Source organism: Lacerta agilis, chromosome 2, assembly GCF_009819535.1.
Source record: "Lacerta agilis isolate rLacAgi1 chromosome 2, rLacAgi1.pri, whole genome shotgun sequence".
Lineage (NCBI taxonomy): Eukaryota > Metazoa > Chordata > Lepidosauria > Squamata > Lacertidae > Lacerta > Lacerta agilis.
This window is the reverse complement of record NC_046313.1, coordinates 13384776-13407772: the sequence shown is the minus strand read 5'-3', so window position 1 is coordinate 13407772 and position 22997 is coordinate 13384776. Positions and strand designations below refer to the sequence as shown.

Sequence of the window (22997 nt, the reverse complement as noted above, 5' to 3'; positions counted from 1 at the left end):
GCTTCCCTGTAACCTCACTTCTCGCAGTGAGGGAACCAGCAGAAGGCCCTCGGAGTTGGACCTCAGTGTCTGGGCTGAGTGATGGGGGTGGGGATGCTGCTTCAGGTACACTGGGCCGAGGCTTATGGTACCACTTTCTGCTGGGAAGAAGCCATGAACGGTTGCATGGAAATGGTTCCTCCACACCTGCACATGGAAATCAGAGCTGCTTCCTCAGGTGTATCCATGCGCACCTAACGCTGGCTCCCTGCTATCCACAATTAACAAATGGTTGTTGGGGTATGTTATTGGCTTAATCGGCTTTGTTCCGTACTACCACAAAGAAAGACCAGCTTCCAAAACGTGCAAATCAAAAAAGAAAAGTGAAGTTATTTTTGCAACATAAAAGCTAGAGTGTGCCAGCAGCTGTTCCATGTATATGCTGCTATGGCAAATCGGAGTATATATATAAAATAAAAGTGGCCAGGCTGGATGATGAGCTGACCCTTTCTGACCTTGGACTCTGTGAAATCTATGCAATTATCTAGGGGTAACAAAAGCATTGTATGAACATGCCTGATTCACCATGGAGCAAAGGGCAATGGCCTCAAAGTAGCTGTCATACATACATGAGCACGGCTGGCGTTGTGGCTGCTACCGAATGATATTCAACATTTATCTCAGGCCCACACTTTCAGAACATTGTTCCCATTCACACACAGCAGCAGCAGCAACAACAGTGAATATGAGCCCAGTTACATTCTACAACCCTGGGCTGCGCTGTGCATTGCTATAACCTGCCTCGGGGATTGGGGTCCTGCCAAAAAAAAAAAAAAATCTGAATCCCCCCCCCACACCCCTCATCCAAAAAAAGCCAGCGTTCCCTCTGCAGAGATCAAAAGGAATCTCGTATTCCCAAAGCTCCAGGCCTTTCCTTATAAGCGGAGGAAGCTTTCAGGAGTCCCCACCCCTAAGAAGTGCCTCAGAGAACGACATGTTCAATCTGGCTCATGTTAGGCCCATTTAGGCCTCTCCAGGCTTCCTTTGTTTCCCTGACTGACAGCTCTTTTCTAAATGCCACCTCTATGGGCTGAAAGGCCTGGAGTGTTGCTCTGCAACATTTGCTGATGGCTTTTCCAACCGCCAGGTTTTTTCCTTGCCTAACCACTTTAGCAGGCCTGTGTGTGTGTGTGTGTGTGTGTCCCTCACACTCGGTCCCTATCACGACAACCCACTGGATTCCACCTCAAAAGGTGTGTGTGTGTGCTTGCATGCATGTGTATTAAGGAAGCATCTCAGACAAAATCCCTTGGGATCTCCTTCTGGCCGGCCCGCTTGCTTTCTCGCTACCTCGCGCCGATGCTCGATAGCCTAAGTGAATTTCAACCTGTTTTTATTTCATTTATTATCATGCTAGCCTTCCAAGGAGCTCTTGGTAGGATTCAATGTGGGGGGGCGTTCCCCATATTAGTTTCAAAACAAATCATGCCAAGAGAGAGATTGCCTATCCCAGGGTCAGTCCTGAGGTTTAGCTCTCCTTGAGGTGATAAAGCTGTGTCTATACCAGTTTCCAAATAATATTCCTTCATTGCACAAGAAGGAATTCCCTCTTCACTAGAAGCTAGATGTCAAGTAGAGAGAGGTTCTATCCTAGCTTTCCACATATTACGGTAATTTTCTGTGTTCTGATTATTATTATTATTGGGTAAGAAGTACAATCAGGGGCGTAGCAAGCCTCTGCGCTGCTGGGGGCGGCGCAGAGGCACCCCCCTGGGGGAGGGGCACGACACGTGTGTCATGACGTCGTCGTGACATCACGACGCACGTGGATGCCAAAGGGGGAATTTCCCCCTTTCCGCGGCTTTTTTTTGGTGGGGGGTGGGCCAGCGAGGAGGGGGTGTCATGCCAGTGACAAGCGTGACGCCCCCTCCTCGCTGGCCCGCCCCTCACCCCGAAAAATAGCCGCTGGAAGGGGGAAAAGGCGACATGCCCCCATTCGGGGCCCGCCCAGCGGGGCGGGGGGGGGGCGGCCAAAGTGTCACCCCCCTCCCCTGGAACTCGGGGCAGACCGCCCCCCCTGCCCCCCTTGCTACGCCCCTGTGTACAATCCAGGCATAGGTTCACCATCTCCAGGAAACTCCAGGTTTTGTACACACTAATATACCTTTAAAGCACATTTAAAGTCATAAGTGCCAACCCTATGGGGCTAAGGTCCTCAGCCCCACAAAAACAATACATTGGGACAGAGCTGAGCGCACACACCCCATCTCAAGGGGCTGGGTCTCATAGGGCCTCCCCATCGGGCCTCGCCAGGCCTACCTGCAGCTTTGAAGGATCTTGAGGCCTCCTCCCACTGCATGACATCACATATGTGCATTGTGCGCATGAGGTCACGCATGTGGCCCCCCCCCCTCCAAAGTTGGGCAGAACCCAGTGCCTATGTTCAAAGCACATTCTTTCCCTCCAAGAATTCTGGGCACCGTAGTTTTGTTAAGGGCTGCCGGGAATTGTTACTCCGTGACGGGTAAACTACAATGCTCAGAACTCTTTGAATGAAAGAATGCTCTTTGAATGCACTCTGAAGGCATCACATGTAGAGACTTATGGTCACTAACAGAGGTTCAATTAGCGGGAAGGAGAGAAAGGCATTGTTCAACGGTGGGTTCCAGATTATGGAATGACCTCCCTATGCCTGTTCCCATCCTTCCCCATGCTTTAATCTGGTCCTTAAAGGTAAAAGTAAAGGTACCCCGACCATTAGGTCCAGTCGCAAACGACTCTGGGGTTGCGCACTCATCTCACTCTATAGGCCAAGGGAGCCGGCATTTGTCCGCAGACAGCTTCCGGGTCATGTGCCCAGCATGACTAAGCCGCTTCTGGTGAACCAGAGCAGCACACGGAAACACCATTTACCTTCCCGCCGGAGCGGTACCAATTTATCTACTTGCACTGGTGTGCTTTCGAACTGCTAGGTGGGCAGGAGCTGGGACCGAACAACGGGAGCTCACCCCGTTGTGGGGATTCAAACCGCCGACCTTCCGATCGGCAAGCCCTAGGCTCTGTGGTTTAGACCACAGCGCCACCCATGTCCCCTAATCTGGTTCTTAGGAGAGTTTTATTTCATTTTCACTTAAGGCATTTTATGACTGTTCTTTCATTGCATCTGTGTTGTTGATTTTACTGTCCTGCTGTCTGCTCTTGAATTTTAATAAAGGTTTTAATCATCTCCTTGCCATTTCGTTTTCTCTAGGTTCTTGTAATGCTGTCTTGTGTCAATGCTACCGAGAAGGCCTCAGTAGCATTGACACAAATATACTATATACCTATTTTTAAAAAAGAAAAAAGACCCCTGAGTGGTGTTTTGAACCCAAGCCTCCCTGGTTCAAATCCCAAAATACTAGCCAGCCAGAGCCTACTACACAAGCCCAGAAAGGAAGGCACACTTTCCACTATCATCACTCAAGTTATTCAGTATATTCAGTACAATCTGGTGGGTTAGTCTCTCGGAATCCCATCTCGCATAACAGGAATTAGCATCAGTTTGTTCATTCATAGCGATTCACTGTAGAAACCACATAGCTGGTATCAATCATCCCTTCTGCTCATCCTCGAAAACACAGGAATGCCATAAACACCTGGCTGTACAATTTGCCTTTCCCAACGATGTGACATTAAAAAAGTCAACATAAAATATTTAGGCAGTGTTGCATAAATAAATTACCGCCAGCCAAAGCAAGCATTCCCACTGATCATTACTCAGAAGCTGGAGTCTGTGTAAGCCACAATTTCTCAGGAGCACAGAAAAACCCACAGAATGTTGTGCTGGGTGCAGATTTCACCTCTTCCAGGATCTCAAGCTTTCTTTCAAAATAAGTAATAAATAAATCTGGTACAGTACTTGTGATTGCAATTATGCCTGAAAGTATATGGGCAATCCCTGCCTACGTCTCAGAAGCCAGAGGAGTTGCTTTAAATAAATAAGGATTCCAGTGTTTGTTGTGGCGGGAGGGGGGAGCAGAGTTTCAGTGTTCTTGTACTTTGACCCTCACTACAGTTAGCAGTAACAGAACTGTGCAAAATAAAGTATGAAAAACAGAAGAGGGAAAATTATGCAAAAAGCCCACTTTTCTTGTCACATGGCTCTGCTGTTAAAAAATTTGGTGGGCCTCTTTCTCACAGTCTAGACTGGAAGGAGCTAGCCTGTGAGCCCCTCCGTACATGTCCCATAATCTCTGACAACTGGCCACAGCAGCTGAAGCTTTTGAGAACTGGTGTCAAAGAACATCTGGAAGGCCGAAAGCAGTGTTAGAAATTAGCCAGGCGCCAGGCGCATTTTGCAACTGGCTATCGACCACTTGCGACCAAGTGAAGATGCCCGGGCGCCATCGCCTGACATCTCCACCATCTGGAGGTTCATGCCTGGGGATCCTTGGATCTGGACTGTTTTCACACAATAATACCACATCCTGCAGAATTCTGTTGTATTTTATCTGCACAATCAGAACGAATTTGAGGTACCAAAATGCTTTTTCTGTGCAGCCTGAGCAGGAGCAGTGAACAACAAAGGGAATTTTCTTCTTTAAGTTCCGTAAGTTCTTAACCTAGCTCAGGTTTGTCATCTGAACTAGCCAGATGTTTAACTGATATTCAGTCACAGTCAGTCCATCATTTGAAAAATAAGACTTCAGAGGCGTCTTGCCCAAAAATGTCAGCTCGACATTCTGTTTTGGCAACTGTGACCTTGGTTTAAAGAGCCATTTGGGGCCTAGTTTATATATCCAACACTGACCACATGACAAGTTCTCCCTGCCATGCACGTCAAACCATTGTATGTCAGATGTTGTACATGCAGCCTCATTGACATGCAAGTCAATGATATGCAAAATACTATTTTAAAAAAACCACACTAAAAAACCACAAGTATATCCACTATCTCTTTGGCTTCAAGTTTCACAAGCTTAACATAGGAAACATAATTCCTTGCAACAAAATAAACCTGTTGGTTTTCAGTTTCTTCATAGAGAGAAGAAAATTCCTCTGCCTCTGAGAAAGGCGAGGTTTGGCGCCTTCTTTGCCTCTTAAGAATCTTGCTGTGTTGAGCAAAGGTTACACGGAGTATTGCCAGTTCCGTACAAAACCACTTCTTAGCGCCAGACCCCCTCCTTCTCCCTGGAGCTAACTGTATATGTTTTCAGCAGCTGCTCATTAAAGAGTTGTCACCCTGCAAGAAAGGGGGGGGGTGCAAATTGCCTGCAGCATCATGCTATTAATATAATTTCCACCGAGGGCCTATATACTGTCGCTAGGCTTCAGAGTCAGCCTGGTGGGTGTTGTTGTTTTTTTAATTTTCCACTGCCACAATCTCATTTGTCCCGTTCATCTGGAGAGCTATCAAAAGTGTTCAAATGACCAAGAAATCTGGATAAACGGGGCAAGTGTTGTAGTTAACAAAGTCTAATGTTGGACAAACATTTCCTGTGCATATGATTTCAGATACATCGAAATCTCCGTAACAAGCTTCCAAGCTCTATCCACAACGCATACACAGATGCATGTGCTACAATGGCACGGAAATGTACCATTTTCAGAGACAGATCTTAGGCCATCACTGTCCATGGGGTCATTTTACCATTCTAACAGCAACCTTTTGTGACACCTGTCCCCTAGTTTCTACTTATTTGTCCCCTTTGTCTCCCCACGCTCTCAGATCTCCATGGGAGTACCTTGGATAGCCTTTTCTGTACAACCTCTGTGCATGTGTTCTCCCCCTCCCTGAAAAAGTTGTTATCCAAAACAATGTGAATTAGAGCAGCAAGCTGACACAGAGGTAATAGATTCTAGAATTGTAAAGTTGGAAAGGACAAAGGCTTATCTAGTCCAACCCCCTGCAATGCAGGAATCTTTTGCCCAGCATGGGGCTCAAACCCACAACCCTGAGATTGAGAGTCTCAAGCTCTGTCAGCTGAGCTATTCCAGCAGCCATGCATCATGATATTTTTTCAAGTGCAACATTCCTCCGGTGGCCCCACAATTTCTACTCAATTTTGCCACCCTGCCATGATGTACAAACATCTGTACAATTTGAGAAGATATGGATCTTGAGGCACACAGACCATTCTGAAAAGTGCTAGCTGCAAGCGCAAGATAACTATGGCTTTGTTTGTTTATGCTGCCTAAAACACATTCAGGTTCAGCTGCATGTGCCTAGTTGTGCTTATAGGCAAGAATATTCAAATGTGCATCCCTTTGCTAGTAATGCAGTGGTGGGAAACATCTGCATTCGGACTGTTTCCCCCATCTCCATCAAGCTTGCAAAAGAGTTTATGCCCCCAGCCACCAATTATTACAGTCGCTGAACCGAAAGAACCGGTAAATCAGACAGAAGGAAAATTCAGGATCACTGTCTGCAGCAGCAGAAAAATAATATCTGCATCGGAAATTGAACCTGGTGGATTATTGATGTATTCCCCTACAGTTGATCCTGCAGCGGAATCGAGTTAAGTACCCAGTATCCCCTTACTGATAAGCAGGTTATAATGGCTCCTTCTACCACAACTCTTTCCTTGGACAACTGGTGTTAGGAAAGGTAGTTTAGCATACAGCAGATGCGGTCTTACAACAGAGACCATGGTCTGATGGTTTTCTACCCCTACAATTCTAGTTCACTAGTTAATAATAATAATAATTTATTATTTGTACCCCGCCCATCTGGCCGGGTCTCCCCAGCCACTCTGGGCGGCTTCCACCAAACATTAAAATACATTTAAAATATCACAGTTTAAAAATTTCCCTAAACAGGGCTGCCTTCAGGTATTTCCTGAATGTCAGGTAGTTGTTTATTCCCTTGACTTCTGATGGGAGGGCGTTCCACAGGGCGGGCGCCACTACCGAGAAGGCCCTCTGTCTGGTTCCCTGTAGTTTTGCTTCTCGCAGTGAGGGAACCGACAGAAGGCCCTTGGCGCTGGATCTCAGTGTCCGGGCTGAATGATGGGGGTGGAGACGCTCCTTCAGGTATACAGGACCGAGGCCGTTTAGGGCCTTAAAGGTCAGCACCAACACTTTGAATTGTGCTCGGAAACGTTCTGGGAAGACAACTGATTGTTAAGTCCAGTCGCAAACGACTCTGGGGTTGCGGCGTTCATCTCGCTTTACTGGCCGAGGGAGCCGGCGTTTGTCCGCAGGCAGCTTCCGGGGTCATGTGGCCAGCATGACTAAGCCGCTTCTGGCAAACCAGAGCAGCGGGCAAAATATAATATCATCCATACTCACCCTGTGTTATGAGCTAATATATCTTTTTTTTCTGGGTCTCAGGCCCACATTTAAGGCAGACTTTTAAGTTTGTGGTATCTACTTTGCTCACTATTTTTTTTAAACTAAAATCCAGAGATCCACTGGCCAGCTACAAAATAGTAAGCGAGGGTATCTCAGCCAATTCCACTAAAAAGACGGCCAAATAGCATGCCACAAATATACCAAATACCCTCCAAACCAGGCATAGGCAAACTCGGCCCTCCAGATGTTTTGAGACTACAATTCCCACCATCCCTGACCACTGGTCCTGCTAGCTAGGGATTGAGGGAGTTGTAGGCCAAAAACATCTGGAGGGCCAAGTTTGCCTATGCCTGCTCCAGACTAAGGGGCAAAGGAGAGGATAGAAATTTTTGTCTTGTGCCTAAAAGCAGATAATGATAGTATCAGGTGTGCATCCCTGGGGAGAATATTCCACAAGAAGGGAAGCACTCGAAAGGCTATCGAAGCGGCTTACAAAAGAATCACGCTTAAGCCTGGCATCAGGAACAGAAATAGCATGGCGTCCCTATGGTACATTTCCTTGCACTACGCTGCTGTTGTGCTTCAATTTCTGCTTACTAGAAAACACAACTCCTAATAATGTCTTTTGAGGCAAGACAGAGGGGCTGGAACTCACTAAACCAATGGTGGAGGCTAGTCTTCTCCTTCTTAGACTAGCGCACTGAGTTCTAATTCACCATACAAGTTTCACGCTCATTTTCGTTTCCGAGCACAATTCAAAGTGTTGGTGCTGAGCTTTAAAGCCCTATACGGCCTCAGCCCTGTGTACCTGAAGGAGCATCTCCACCTCCATCGTTCAGCCTGGACACTGAAGTCCACCTCCGAGGGCCTTTTGGCAGTTCCCTCACTGCAAGAAGTAAAATTACAGGGAACCAAACAGAGGGCCTCCTTGGTGGTGGCACCCTCCAATTAGATGTCAAGGAAATAAACAACTATCTGACTTTTAGAAGACATCTGAAGGCAGCCCTATTTTCATTCAGGGGTACAGAATTGTGTGAGTCCCTGAGTCAAGGGGATAAGTAACTATGCAACCTTTAGAAGACATCGTTTTTAATGATTGGTGTTTTATTATGTTTTTATATGTGTTGTGCCCAGAGTTGCTGGGGCAACCCAGCCAGATTGGTAGGGGGGAACAAATTTATTTATTTTTATTTTTATTTTTATTTTTATTTTTATTTTTAATTCCATCTCAAATACTACATCATATCCCAGAAAGATTTCTGGCAACCACGATGGCCAGCAATTATTGTAGTCCTGTTTTTTCCATGGACACCTGAGTTCCTGCCATTCTGCAAAATTCACACACTCACTCACACACAGTTGTAAAGGCACTCAGCTGCCAATTTCCCGTTCTCAAATAGGACACCTTTGCAGTAGAGAAACAGTGGGTGTTTTGTGCATGCTACAGCACTGCAGAAACACAGAGAAACTAGAAGATGAGGTACAGAATACAGTGGTACCTCTGGTTACGTAAATTCGTTCCGGAGGTCCGTTCTTAACCTGAAACTATTCTTAACCTGAAGCACCACTTTAGCTAATGGGACCTCCCGCTGCTGCTGCGCCGCCAGAGCACGATTTCTGTTCTTATCCTGAAGCAAAGTTCTTAACCTGAAGCGTTTTTTTCTGGGTTAGCGGAGTCTGTAACCTGAAGCGTATGTAACCCGAGGTACCACTGTACAGAATTCTGCTTCCTAAGAATTGTAGCCGATCCTCATTTGAAGAACGGAAACATTTGCATGCCTGTGGTTTAGAAAAGGGTCACAGGTGATCACTATGCCACACTTTTAAACTGAGTTTTTTGCTCCTGCGTATCCAACAAACTTCGCCAGCTTGCCGAACAGGAGCCGCCATCCGGAACAAGCGCCAAACCTTCCCATCCAAGCTGTGACTCCAGAGAAGACACATCACCTTCAAAACACTCAACCTCGCTAACCTCCACTGCACTGATCGGGTTAGCAGTGCATCACCCCTGGCCCTTTAATTACACATCTTTGCAACCATTAATCCTGATGCCATCAATTACTGGAGCTTTATCCCATTCAAAAAAAGGAAAATGGGGGGGGGAAGCATTAAGGGTCTAGCAAGCAGTCAAGTACCTCTCTTCTTTACCTGTCAATTACAGAGCATCATGCACAACTGCAGGGCTGCGTTGCTGTGCCTATCAGGGTGCTCAAACAGCCACATACATGCTCACAAATATTCTCACATCCCATTATTCTTCCACTATCCACCCTCCCGGCAACATCCTTTTTGACAGCATGTCATCCACCCAAGTCCGTTTTAGAACAGAGGCCCTGGAACAATACGACTACGTACCAAATACCCTGACGAAAGCTTTTGTTTGGTAATAAGTTCTTTTAAGTTCCCTGGGAAAGACCCTGATGTTGGGAAAGATGGAGGGCACAAGGAGAAGGGGACGACAGAGGATGAGATGGTTGGACAGTGTTCTCGAAGCGACTGGCATGAGTTTGGCCAAACTGCGGGAGGCAGTGGAGGATAGGGGTGCCTGGCGTGCTCTGGTCCATGGGGTCACGAAGAGTCAGACACGACTGAACGACTGAACAACAACAACAACAAGTTATTTTCCTGTTGGTTTGCTTTTTCCAAAATGATTGGCAACAGCAGTATGTTACTGTATACAAATTCTGGTGTGTGTTCTTTCCATAAGAAGCATTAAGCTCTGCTAGTTGATGGTAGATGATATAGATAGATGACAGATAGATAGATAGATAGATAGATAGATAGACAGATTTGTGTGTTCCACAATGTTTTTGCAATTTAAATGTGAGGGCTTGAATGGTGATGATACCTGATCTCCCCCCCCCCCATATGTGGTAGACTTGTAAGATATGATACTTATTTTGGGATATGATACATGATTAGATGAAAAATATGTTTATAGTGATTATTACCCCCCCAAAAAAAAACCTACTCTGGAGTTTTTCTCTTAGGGATTATCAGGACAGAAGTTCCAAAAAAAAGATGACTAAGCTGTTTAAGTACTGTATATTCTGGCATATAAGACTACTTTTTAATCCAGGGAAATCTTCTCAAAAGTCGGGGGTCGTCTTATAGGCCGGGTGGAAAATCTGCAGTCAAGTATATCTCAAACTCTATATTTTAACTGGAAACGTTGGGGGTCGTCTTATACACCCAGTCATCTTATACGCCGGAAAATACGGTATGTAACGGCAGAAAGCTAGAATTTTCTGTACACAAAAATTTAAGGAAGCCGTTTCCTCACCAAAGTAGAATGTGATACACTATGTGGAATCAGCAAATCCAACAGCTAAAATAAGAGAACCTACAGTGGTACCTCGGGTTAGAGACGCTTCAGGTTACAAACTCCGCTAACCCAGAAACAGTACCTCGGGTTAAGAACTTTGCTTCAGGATGAGAACAAAAATCACGCGGTGGTGATGTGGCAGCAGTGGGAGGCCCCATTTGCTAAAGTGGTACCTCAGTTTAAGAACAGTTTCAGGTTAAGAACGGACCTCCAGAACAAATTAAGTTCTCAATAAGAGGTACCACTGTGATGGCGATTGTTTTGCGGAAGAATGGAAGCCCTTTTCCAGAATATTTAAAGAAATATTATAGTCCGATGAATTCGTGAGCAGGATTTGAACTGTGAGCAACAGAAGGAATGAGGAATTATTGTGTGGTGGTTATGATATAAGAGAGAGAGAAGACAGGGTGCAGCAATGGGGGACAATGTAAAAACACCATGAAAAATGGGAGGGGGATTCAGGGGGGGGGGGACCAAAGGAAAAATTATTATGTTTTGGAGAGCACATGTGAAATTGCTCTCATTATATTAATAATAAAATATAATGAATAGATTTTTTTTTTAGGGTGGTAAGTTTCACTAGCAAAGCTAGAAATTAATTTTAGGCGGTATTTCAGGTAGAAGAAGTTTGTTTACCTACTTGAGGAAACAGCTGTATGTTTAATGGCACTATTTCATGATCTAGAAAGCAATTCATCCCGTGTCCATTGGGTGGGTTGGAGGCTGAAATGGTGCAATAAAGATCAGCGTCTCCTGATAACAGGCAGCCAGGGTTAATACTGTCTGAAGAAAGGCAGGTTGAAAACATGTCCCATTTCACTCCAACTGCAGCTGATGACAGGACATAAGGCTAGGAAGTCGGTGGAGTTCTGGTAGCCCCATTTTTAAAAGGATATCGCAGAGCTAGAAAGGGAAAACCAAATGATCAAAGGGACGAAGGGACCTTCACTTCAAGGGAAAAGCTAACATGTTTGGGCTTTCTTGGTTTAACAGGAGGGGGGACGACAGGTCATGACAGGGGTTTGACAGGACTTGACAGAGCTCAATAAAGATCTGGACAGTGTGGTGAAAACGGCAAGAGACAGGTCTTTACTCCCTCTTTCACAATACCAGAGCAGGAATGGGGGATCCGTGGTTCTCCAGATGTTGACTCCAACTCCTAGACTCCCTTGGGCAACTGGCCAATGCTGGCTGGGACTAATGGAATCCCAAAACATCTGGAGGGCCACAAGTTCCTCACCACTGACTTATAATTTGGAGGTTATCCAATAAAACGGATGAGCATTATCAGTTCAGGACCGAGAAATTCAGAGAATTCAGGGCAAACAAAACAGGAAGTGCTTTTCTTCACACAACACATCATCCATTGATGGAATTCACGCCAACTCCTGGAAAGCAGTCCAGACAGGTAAGAAAGGGGCAGGGACTGGTGAGACTGGGAATCTAGGTGACAGACTGCAGGGTCAGGAGACAATGTGGAAACAGCAACTGAGGTCCAGCTCCGAGAGCCTTCTGGCGGTTCCCTCACTGCGAGAAGTGAGGTTACAGGGAACCAGACAGAGGGCCTTCTCGGTAGCGGCACCCGCCCTGTGGAACACCCTCCCATCAGATGTCAAGGAAATAAACAACTATCTGAAGACATCTGAAGGCAGCCCTGTTTAGGGAAGTTTTTAATGTTTGATGCTTTATCGTTTTTTTAATATTCTGTTGGGAGCCGCCCGGAGTGCCTGGGGAAACCCAGCCAGGTGGACGGGGTATAAATACATATTTATTATTATTATTATTATTATTATTATTATTATTATTATTATTATTTAGAGGCTTTGATTGGACAGACTCCTGCTAATAGCAGGAGATCCAAAATCAGGTTTCCCATAAAGGGGGTTGGTTCGCTGGTCTCCTGCTGTCTCAGAATGTTTGGCAAAAAGTCTACTAAGCAGGATGATTTCACAGGCACAGGGAAAGTCGGGAACAAGTGAAGTGGAGCCAAGTAAGACAGGGAGCCTGAAACATCACAAGAAACAGCAGGGAATTCAAGCATCCAAGCTCACTTAGAGGGAAACCACATGAAGGCATTAAACCAGGAAATTTGGAAGCCTTAAATTTTCCAAAGCGGTGCACTGCTCAGGGAAAAAGGGATTCAGCTTAACTTTATAGAAGGCCTTTATAGCACACACACAGCTCACCACAGCAGGGCAACAGCCCTAGCTTCATCATCCGGGAAAAACGTACGCCTCCAACTCACAAGAAAGGCCACCTGCATTCCACCACAGAGATTAGCTGAAACAGAGCAAGACAAATTCCCTTGCCACCCTGTTCAAACTGCCGGCTGCCTCCCCAAGTCCCCCTGAAACAGCAGCTTCATCTGCTAAGTAGGTGGCAAATTCATCACAGCAGACAGGACTTATCTCTGGCTCTGGGTGAAAACAGCCCGGATTTACCAGGCCATTCACCATCAAGAAAACCCCCAGCAAATGACACACTGCAGATGCTGTGGCAGTGCAGAGAACAAAGCCTTCTTTGCCGCTGCTGCAGCCCAAAACTTCTGAAAGGAGGAGATCTATGCAACCATCAGCTGGCTTCGACTCTCTCCTCCAGCAGTACTTGTAATCTAGCTAACCTTCCTACTTTGGTGGTGCCAGATCCTCAGGAAACCAGCCATGCTTCACTTGGAGGAGAGGACAAGGAAGATGTGGCCATCAAACAGCATCCCTAGAAAGTGCCCTGAGTCTGGCGAGCAGCATAAACAAAGCTGCGCAGCTTAAACACATGGCCCAGTGGGAAGGTACAGAAGCTCAGAATTAGAGCGTCTACTTTCCATGCTGAAACCCTGGAGAAGAACCACTGCTGGTGGTCAGTATAGACAATACTGAGCTAGATGGACCAATGGTCTAAACTCAGTATAAAGCTGCTTCATGCCAGCTGTGGGCTTATGCTATTTTGTCATGCTAATGCAACATGGGTAGGATGTACAGAACTCAAGGAGAAAGCTGGCGGGGGGGGGGGGGGGGTTGGAAGGGTTTTTTTCTGAGGAAACTGGGAAGTCTGGGCATAAGTCACCCAACAAACGAGGGGGAGAAGAGGCCCAGCACTTTGTGGAATAGCGAGAGCGGAGAGGCCCAGGAGCACGATGGAGGAGCGTCCTGGAGATAGGCTAGAGAAGAGCTGGCCTACTGGATTTGAGTAAAAGGAGTCAAGAGATAGCAAGGAAGAGATCAGGAGGAGATACATGGTTGGTACAATGGAGTGGGCTTTGGTCTAAGGCAGGCTCGTCCATCAGGTAGATCGCGAACTACCAGTAGATCGCAGGGGTGTGCCAGGTAGATCGCAAAATCTCTGGGGTGCTCTTGATTGATCCTCCAGAAAAGCTCAACTCTGGGTCACCCTCCCCCAAAAAACTCTGATCAACCCCCCCAAAAAAAGATCAACAACTCTTGGCAATGACAATGGGTAGATCACTGCCAGTTTTATATATATATATATATATATATATATATATATATATATATATATATATATGGGAGTAGATCACAGTCTCTTGGGAGTTTGATGTGCCTGGTCTAAGGGACTGAGGCTTTATAATCAGACTCCTGGGTCCAAAAATCATTCTCAAAGAAGGGGGGGTGAAATAGGGGAGGTAATTCAGAACTCATTTGCCCCATTTTTAAAAAAAATTGAACTACAGTCGTACCTTTGTTCTCAAACAGAATGCATTCCAGGAGTCCATTCGACTCCCGAAACTGTTCGAAAAGCAAGGCGTGGCACCCGATTGGCTGCAGGACACTCCTGCAGCCAATCGGAAGCCATGCCAGACATTCGGCTTCCCAAAATAGTTGGAAAACCGGAACACTCACTTCTAGGTTTTGATGGTTCGGGAGCTGATTTGTTTAGGAGCTAAGGTGTTTGAAATCCAAGGTACGACTGTACTCTAAAATGCATCTTAGATGTGCCTAGTGACCAGGGTTTGAAATTCAGCAGGTGCCAGGGGCATTTTGCCCCTGGCTATCAACCACTTATGACCAAGTGAAGATGCCCGGGCGCAAGGATGGTGCCTGATGTCTCCACCATCTGGAGGTGCATGCCTGGGGATCCTTGGATCTTGACTGTTTTCACACGCTAACAACACGTCCTGTAAAATTCTATCTCTTATATTTTAGCTGCGCAACCAGAATTAGTTTCAGAAACTGAAAAGTCGTATTGAAAAGATTGAATTTGGAGCCGTTTGGCTCCCAGATGGCAACTAGGTGTTCCGTTTTGGCGACTGTCACCCTGGTTTAAGGAGCCATTTGGCGCCTAGCTTATATATCTGAATTTCTAACACCGTTTAGTGACATAATGCTTGCTTGCCTTATTCTCAGCCTCTGCCCTAACAATCTGCAACACGGAAGGTTTTGCTACCGCAGCAATACTACAGAGTTGACATGTTCCAATGAGCTTCTTCCGCCGCAACCCTTCCAGACTCCCAAAGCTCTCTTTCCTGGGGAGTCGCTACCAAGCTAAACCCGCATCAACAAACATTGCAAAATCAGACTTCGTTTGTGAGTGTCGGGAACAGCCTCCCACACTCACACTCCCCAAGGCCCCTGAAAAAAAAGGTTGGCTTTCACCTAGTGTCCTACAGTGTTTCCAAGTAACTTTGGGGAGCACAAACTCTTGTGGCTGCCTTGATGTTTTCTCCAGGACTAATTGAACACTCCTATCCATGACATGCTAAGCAGCAGAAACAGAAAACTAACATTTCTATCCAGTGGGAAGCGAAACGCAGGCAGAAGGAAAGCTCTATATGTGCCCCCTTGTCTCTCTCTCTCTCTCTTAATAGAATCCTTGTCAAACTGGCTCCACAAGCAGCACTTGCTTGCCTTAAGATGCTATTATTAAAAATACCAACTGCCAGAGAAGGTGCGGGAGAAGCGGGTAGAAAACAGAGGTCTCCCCAGATAAGCAATTGTTAACATGATCCATATGGTACACAAGTTGCCTTTCTGTTTAACCAAAATGATAATGGCCAAAGAATGCAGGGGAAGGGGAAGGGGGGGGGCTTCCTAGGAGAGAATGGGAGCCGGGACAAAGCCTGCTAGTTAAAGCGTTCTCTGGAGCCGAGTTAAAAGAAAAACTCATTGTGAAAAGGAGCTGCAGCTTTCTGATTCTTTGCAGCTTAAGCTGCATGAACGGCACCCACCCACCCCCACCCCACCCCACTCGCTGGCACATTCAAGACCAGGAAGCCCCAGAAGCCAAGGCTCCCTTTTCCTGCACTAGAAAACAAAACAAAACACCTCGGTTATATGTAGGGAAATTCTGGCAGGATTCTTGATTAAAGGTCGCCAGCTACAGAAAGCGAACGTAACGCACGTCATCGATCACAAGTTTTAACTGCATCATGCAAAGCTCCAAACTGACCATTTTCGGCCTCCTAGAGTCTCCAAGGCTGCGTTTGAGAAAGATATTGTCCTACTTCGCTGTACTGTACAGCAAACCCCTTTCCAAATGATGTTAATACACTATTTGTCAAGCGGCAAGAGAAAGTATAACCTCGTCCATGGTTAATAAATCGTTCACGGTTCATAAATTGATCCAAGGCAAATGCTCAGTTTAATAAATGCGCTACGCTAGTAGGTATGCTCCTTATCACTAATCCTGGTAATTGCCGAAGTCAGAGTAACAGGTTTGTTTGTTTGTTTTTTAAAAAAGGCAAAACTGTTTCCCTTCAGACTTTTCACAAAAATGCTTCAATTTGGAGGGGGAGGGGGGAATCTCTTATCAGGGACAACTGTGCAAAAAAGCTTAAGTACTTATTTTCTTCAAAGTAATTATAGGATGCACTCTCTTTCACAATCCTTCAAGGATCCGCATCACGAAAACCTCCGCTTTTGCAATAAAGTAACCTTTGTAACAGCATAATCCGACGCATGCTCATTCAGAAGGTAAATCCCACTGAGATCAACGAGACTTACTCCCACGTAAATGTGCACAGGGTTGCTTCGGTTGAAACAGTGCCTGTCACTTCAATAATGTTTAGTTGATCAGCCAACTGATTAGATAGAAACACGTTTGCATCTTGTCAAAACCTAAGTAGAGGCATCCATTTGTGATACTGAAGGGAGTGCAGGATAACTTAACAATCAAAACAAAATAAAAAATAAAAAAATATCCTTCCAGTAGCGCCTTAGAGACCAACTATGTTTGTTCTCGGTATGAGCTTTCGTGTGCATGCACACTTCTTCAAAGTGCATGCACACGAAAGCTCATACCAAGAACAAACTTAGTTGGTCTCTAAAGTGCTACTGGAAGGATTTTTTATTTTGTTTTGACTATGGCAGACCAACACAGTTACCTACCTGTAACATAACAATCAAATGCTTCCACTCATTGTTGCAAGATCATATTTAATGGGGGGGGGGGTTTAAAACTCCCTATTACAGTAATGCACCAAAAGCATGATAGTTGTTTGTTTGTTTGTTTGTTTTTTAAAGCAAGTGTAGCCTTAACTCAGAATCTCAGTGATTAGCATTGGTACCAGCAATTAATCAACTAAAACTTTCATTGATCCGTCTACTGATTAACCCAATTAAATCTTGCAGTCTCTCTTTTAACCATTCAGTAGTTACAATATATAATATACAAAACAATCAATTGAAGAACCTTCCTTGTACAGTGGTACCTCTGGTTAAGTACTTAATTCGTTCTGGAGGTCCGTTCTTAACCTGAAACTGTTCTTAACCTGAAGCACCACTTTAGCTAATGGGGCCTCCCGCTGCCACACAATTTCTGTTCTTATCCTGAAGCAAAGTTCTTAACCTGAAGCATTATTTCTGGGTTAGTGGAGTCTGTAACCTGAAGTGTATGTAACCCGAGATACCACTGTATTGGGCTGCTTTGCCTGATGACTGAACTGCAGCTATTTGGCCAGCCATTGACAATTTACCAAAAAAAAAAGAAGAAGAAGAAGAAGAAGAAGCCGCAGCCAAGGAAACTGTGGTTGAGTCCACCCTAGTGGTATATAGCACTTTCAGGACTGCAGAAGATAAAATTAGGATAAAAAATTAAAACCAGGCAGGCACCTCAACTTAAAAAACTGCAGAATTCACACAAAGCATTCTCTGTCATTTCGGAGGGGGGGAGCACATATGTCCCATATCGGCATAATCAATTTGGTAATTAAAGACAGATCTTCTCACCATTACAGGCACAGCACGTTGGAGATCACTTTCCTTCGGTAAATATGTGCACATTAAACAGAAACAATGCCTGGGCTCAAAAACCCATGGATACATAACCTAGGGGCCATGTTTGGGCTTAGGGTATAGTAATTCTTCCCAGGGGCAACTGGGAGTGGTGGGAGAGGAACATTATTAATATGTCTGCTGGACAGATTCCTGAAGCAGAGAAGAAGGGATATAAATCTAGGTCAAGCCTACTTTTCAGCATTCCTAGATTTTAACAGCAGAAACACCCACTAGGACCAGCCAGCTTGATCTAACAGTGGGCAGCTGAATTACCTCAGAAAAAAAATACTTAGCTGCGCAATGGTGCTTCGCAAAAGCTAGCTTCCCCCACACACACACCCCGCCCACCTTAAGCAGCATGTTTAAGTCTTGGGATGTTGTTGGGCTCCCATCACCCCCAACCACCATGGCCAATTGTCAGGGAAGATGAGAGCCACAGCCCCAACAAAATCAGGGGAAGGCTGATTTAGAACTATGCCAGTGGCAGAAAGCACAATTGTTAGGCAGCCTAGCCTAATCACGGTCACTGTTTTAAGACGATGCTCCTTATGAGCCAGAAATTGGCTCACCTGATGCTGATGCTTTTTTCCATGCCACACCAGGGGGGGGGGGCAAGCAGCTTCTCCTGAAGCCAAACTGGTGCCTTCCAGACACTGCTGAACTGCGACTCCCATCAACTCTGACCACAGGCCCTGCTGGCTGAATAATCCCTGGGATAGGCTCCAGGTGGGTTTCTTAATTTGAAGTTAGTGGAGAAAACACAGTGCTCGAAATCTGCCACCCTTCCCGTCCACAACAACGTGGACCTTCGTATTTGTGGAGCCCTCCCTGTGGAACGCCTTCCCATCAAATGTCAAGGAGGTAAAAAACTACGGTAACTTTTAGAAGACATCTGAAGGCAGCCCTGCATTGGGAAGCTTTTAATGTTGGGCGTTTTTATTATGTTTTTATATGTGCTGGAAGCCACCCAGAGCAGCTGGGGTATAAATAATAAAATTTGTTGTTATTGTTATTTGCAAGAGGTACAGAGAAACAAATAGGGATTAATCAGAGCGACCTAAGCTTTCCTTTAGGAATTCCAGGAAGACTTCCCCCCCCCAAAAGGCATCTTCTCCTTTGCAGCCTCCATAAACTGCATGCGCATGTACGCATGTGCATTTATGAAAGCTGCCTCACACACATACACATGCATGCATGCGAATAACAGGCTACGAAGCACTCAAGAATCAAATACTTGAAGGGGCCCCCAGAGATGATCCCCATCCATCCCCTCCATTCCTGCGCAGGCTTCAGCAGCTCCCCTCCTCCTCCCCTTCCCCTGCCTGCGTGTGCAAAATAATGTCATGGATGATGGGAGAGACGCTGCCTCAAACTGACATGGTTTGAAGCCGCTCTGCGTGCTCCCTGCAAGTTGGGCTAATTGACAACTCACTAAACCCACAACCTGAGGGGATTTTCAAAGGCAATCAATAGGAAATGCATGTGTAGCCAAGGGAGGCTCCCGGTTTTTTTTTAAGCCCCCCCCCACCCCGCACGCTCCCTCCCTCCCACCGCCTGCAAGCGAGGGACCCTGGACGGTGGCAAAGAAAAGGGAACAGCCACTGCCACGCTGAATCAAAATTCCTCCAGAGACGGCTGCTTCTCTCGCCCCAGGGGTCAGGGCAGACACAGCATCCAAACAAAGGGCCCTGGTTTCTGGTTGCCCCCAAATATACCCGCGTTTGCTCCCTGCTCTCCAACTGGCGCTAAATAAATGTACACAAACGCACTCACACAGAAGCAGTGCATCTCCTCCCCCCTCGCACCCCACCCGGTTCCCTTTAAAAGCCCTACATTGCCCTCATCCACAGACATCTCTCCATATGTAGTGCACTAATTCTGCACTTTCCACAAACCTATAACATCCACGGCCCTTCCCGAGCTCCCCAGATGGCTAAATCTGCTGCCCCACTTCCGAAAGGCAATCCACGCGCAATAGTGGACATCTCCCAGCCCCAGACACGCACAGAGCGAGCCTCCCGAAGACCCACAAGCCGTGCAGGGAAGGTCTCTCTCCCCGCCCCACAAGCCCCGGCGACCTTTGCTCTTGCGCGCAGAGTTTATGCCCCGACGGCACGGGAATGATCCCCAAATACTGAACCCGCACGCCCCAGTGAAAAATGACCCCACCCCCTTTGCTTCTCAGAGAGTAACGTCGCCAGAACAGTAATCTAGATATTAAGGGCCATCGGGAGATTCCAAACCACCACCCGCGATCTAGGAGGTTTAGAGGTTTCGCGTCTGGCACGACATAAAGGTCGCGCGTAAAACCCACGAGGAGAACCCTGTCACCAGGCGCACGCCTATCCTGCGCAACGTAAACACAGAAGCTTCAGACACTCCTGTTTCTCGACCAAAAAAGGGGGAAAGCAAAAGCAAAAAAAAAAAAAAAAAACCCCCTCCCTATATGTCCCCCAACACGGGTCTCAGCCCCGGGAGAGGCCGTTTTGCAAAGCAAAGGAACCCCCCCCCCCCATATGTATGTGTGTTTTCCCCTCAGGGGTGCCAACCTAAAAAAAAATTGGGGGTGGGGTGGGAAGCCGTCCCCCGCATAATCGATCACACTACGCGGTGCACACTATTTGAATGGCAATGCCCATCAACTTGGGTGGGGGGCGCCCCCTCAAATATTTTATGGGGGAGCGAAGACCCCTCGCCCCCCAGGAGTTGGCTCCATCGCACAAACGACAACAGGCTAGTTTCCAGGGAAAGGAAGCCTTCGCAGCTGCATGTTTTGGACGGGGAAACCCAGCCCACCCTACGTTGCCGATGATCTGGTGGATCGGGAGCACACCAGATCCCCGTCTCCCAGGGCTCGCCTCCCCGCCCCGACGCGAGGCAGCCCGAGCGCCGTCTCCCACCCCCCACTGCCCCGGGGGAGACTCCAAAGTCCAAAAGGTCCCGTCCGGAGTTGCGCTCCCTTTCTCCGATCCCCAGCCCAACCCCCTCCGGACGATCTTGGGAGGGCCGCCCGGAACCCGGCCCGGCCCGTCGCCTAAGCGGCCCGCTGTCAGCGCCTCGCCCCCTAACTCACCTACTCATCCCGGCGCGTCCCTAGCGGAACCCGGCGCAGCCCCCTGGTCCGCGTGGCCGGGGCGCTGCGGCGGCGCAGGCGGGCGCGGCGCAGCTGTGGGTGGCCGCGGAACTCGGCATCCTCCTGCCGCCGCCCGGCCGGGACAACGCGGAGCCGGAGCCGTGATCTGCTACTGCCTCCGCTGGTCGAGCAGCTCCAGGCTGCGTGCCGCCCTCCGCTTGCCCAGGCAGGCTCTGCCTCCCCGTCTCGCTCGGCGTCTCCCGCTCCCGACCCGCCCCTTTCCCCGATGCGCCCACCCGCCTCTCTCGCCGGCTCCACCCCCCTCCCCTTCGGCTCCCAGCTCCAGATTCACCGCCCATTCGATCCCCCCGCCTCCGATGACCTAACCCTTCCCGTTCGTCCGTCCGTCCGTCGATCCATCCATCCATCCACTCGGGCTTATCTTCCCCTCGCGTACCAGGGGAGGAGGCGAGGGGAGGTGACAGCGCGTTGGGCGCGCGGAGAAACCCCGCAAAATGTTGTCGAAGGCTGCCTAGGAAAGAAGGAATCCCCCCCCCCCTTAAAACATCACGGCCAGGTAATCTGGTTAAGTGTATACACAATTAAAGATATGTAGATACAGATCCATAGGCGTATCCAAGGGGGTGAATGAAATAAAATACAAAAGTAAATAAACAAAAATACTTAACTAAATGACCAATTGCATGGCAGATAACTCGGTTCTGTCCCCAACATAAAGCCTGTGCCCCCTAAAACAAATCCTGGCTACACCCATGTATAGATCCACCTCTCCAAAGGTGCTTGTTAGCGTTTGTTTAAATTCACGCAAAGCATTTCCCCCCCCCCCTTATGTACCTATAAATCCAAAATGTAAAAGCATTCCCCTGATAAAAATAGGGAGTCATATTCCATCATTATCATCATCATTGTATTGTTTACATCTCACGCATCTGACTGGATTGCTCCAGCCACTCTGGATGGCCTTCAACATATCTAGAAACATAATAAAACCTTAATCATGTTTTAAAAAGCGCTTACCTATGCAAGGCTACCTTCAGATGTCTTCTAAAGGTTGTATAGTTACTGATCTCTTTAGCGGTGGGTAGGCCAGGCGCAGCCTGCTGCAAGTAGGTCTCACAAGGTGCATCGTGGCCCCAGGTACGCCCAGCGGGGCCCTTTGTAGCCGTGGGAAGGTCCAACAGAGCCCACAAAGGCTGTGGGTAGTCCTGATGGGCTGCGGAATATTGAGGAGGCCCAGCTCCCTACTTGAAAATTTTAGGGCGGCCTTGGTTCCCCAGCCCCCCCATCCATGGCACCCCTGCTCCCACCACTGGAAAGGGGGGGAGACAGGGCCAGATTTAGATGAAGAGAGGCCCTAAGCTACTCCACTTGTGAGGCCCCTCTGCGTCCCCCACCCTCACAACTAGAAGAAAATGGAAGAGTGCTATAAACAAAATTGAGCGAAGCCAAGGGTGATGACGGGTACGTGTTAAAAATTCTGCAGTTCACAATTTCTCCTCTAAAGGAAATAAGATATTGTTGTTAAATACCACGGTGATTTTTTTTTAAAATGCATAAAATTAACACTAAAAAACTTTTGCAATAACTGAACTTTGTACACCTTTTGTGGCCTGGGCAGGCCTGCAACTGGTTCCCATGTCTTGCTCCTCTCTAAGGAATCAAGTTCAGCCTTCATGGCATTTAACCATAGCATGAAGTCCTGGGTTTGCAATTTTGGGAGAGGGGAGATTACCCGCTGGCGAGATCCCCTAGATTTAGAGGCCCTAGGCTTCAGCCTACTTAGCCCAGTGTTTTTCAACCACTGTTCCGCGAGATGTTGCCTGGTGTGCCGTGGGAAATTACTTTATATATAGTCAATATAGGCACAGAGTTAAAATTTTTAACATTTTCTAATGGTGGTGTGCCTCGTGATTTTTTTCATGAAACAAGTGTGCCTTTGCCCAAAAAAGGTTGAAAAACACTGACTTAGCCTATACATAAATCTGGCACATGGGGGGGGGGAGAGAAGGCACCTTCCCATTTTGCCTCAGGCTGCAACAGGACAGGCCACCCCTGTCACAAATGCTCAGTCTGAAAGGGTATCCTCTGGAATAACAACTCC

General features: G+C 47.2%; 1 protein-coding gene across 1 annotated transcript in view; it reads right to left on the bottom strand.

Annotated features, from left to right (window-relative positions):
• Positions 1-21104, bottom strand: part of FIGNL2 (fidgetin like 2) — a 58314-nt gene extending 37210 nt beyond the window's left edge. Inside the window, exon 1 of the mRNA XM_033138668.1 lies at positions 20876-21104. The gene's annotated coding sequence lies outside the window, so the exon portion shown is untranslated. The remainder of the gene's footprint in view (positions 1-20875) is intronic.
• Positions 21105-22997: the final 1893 nt, after the last annotated feature.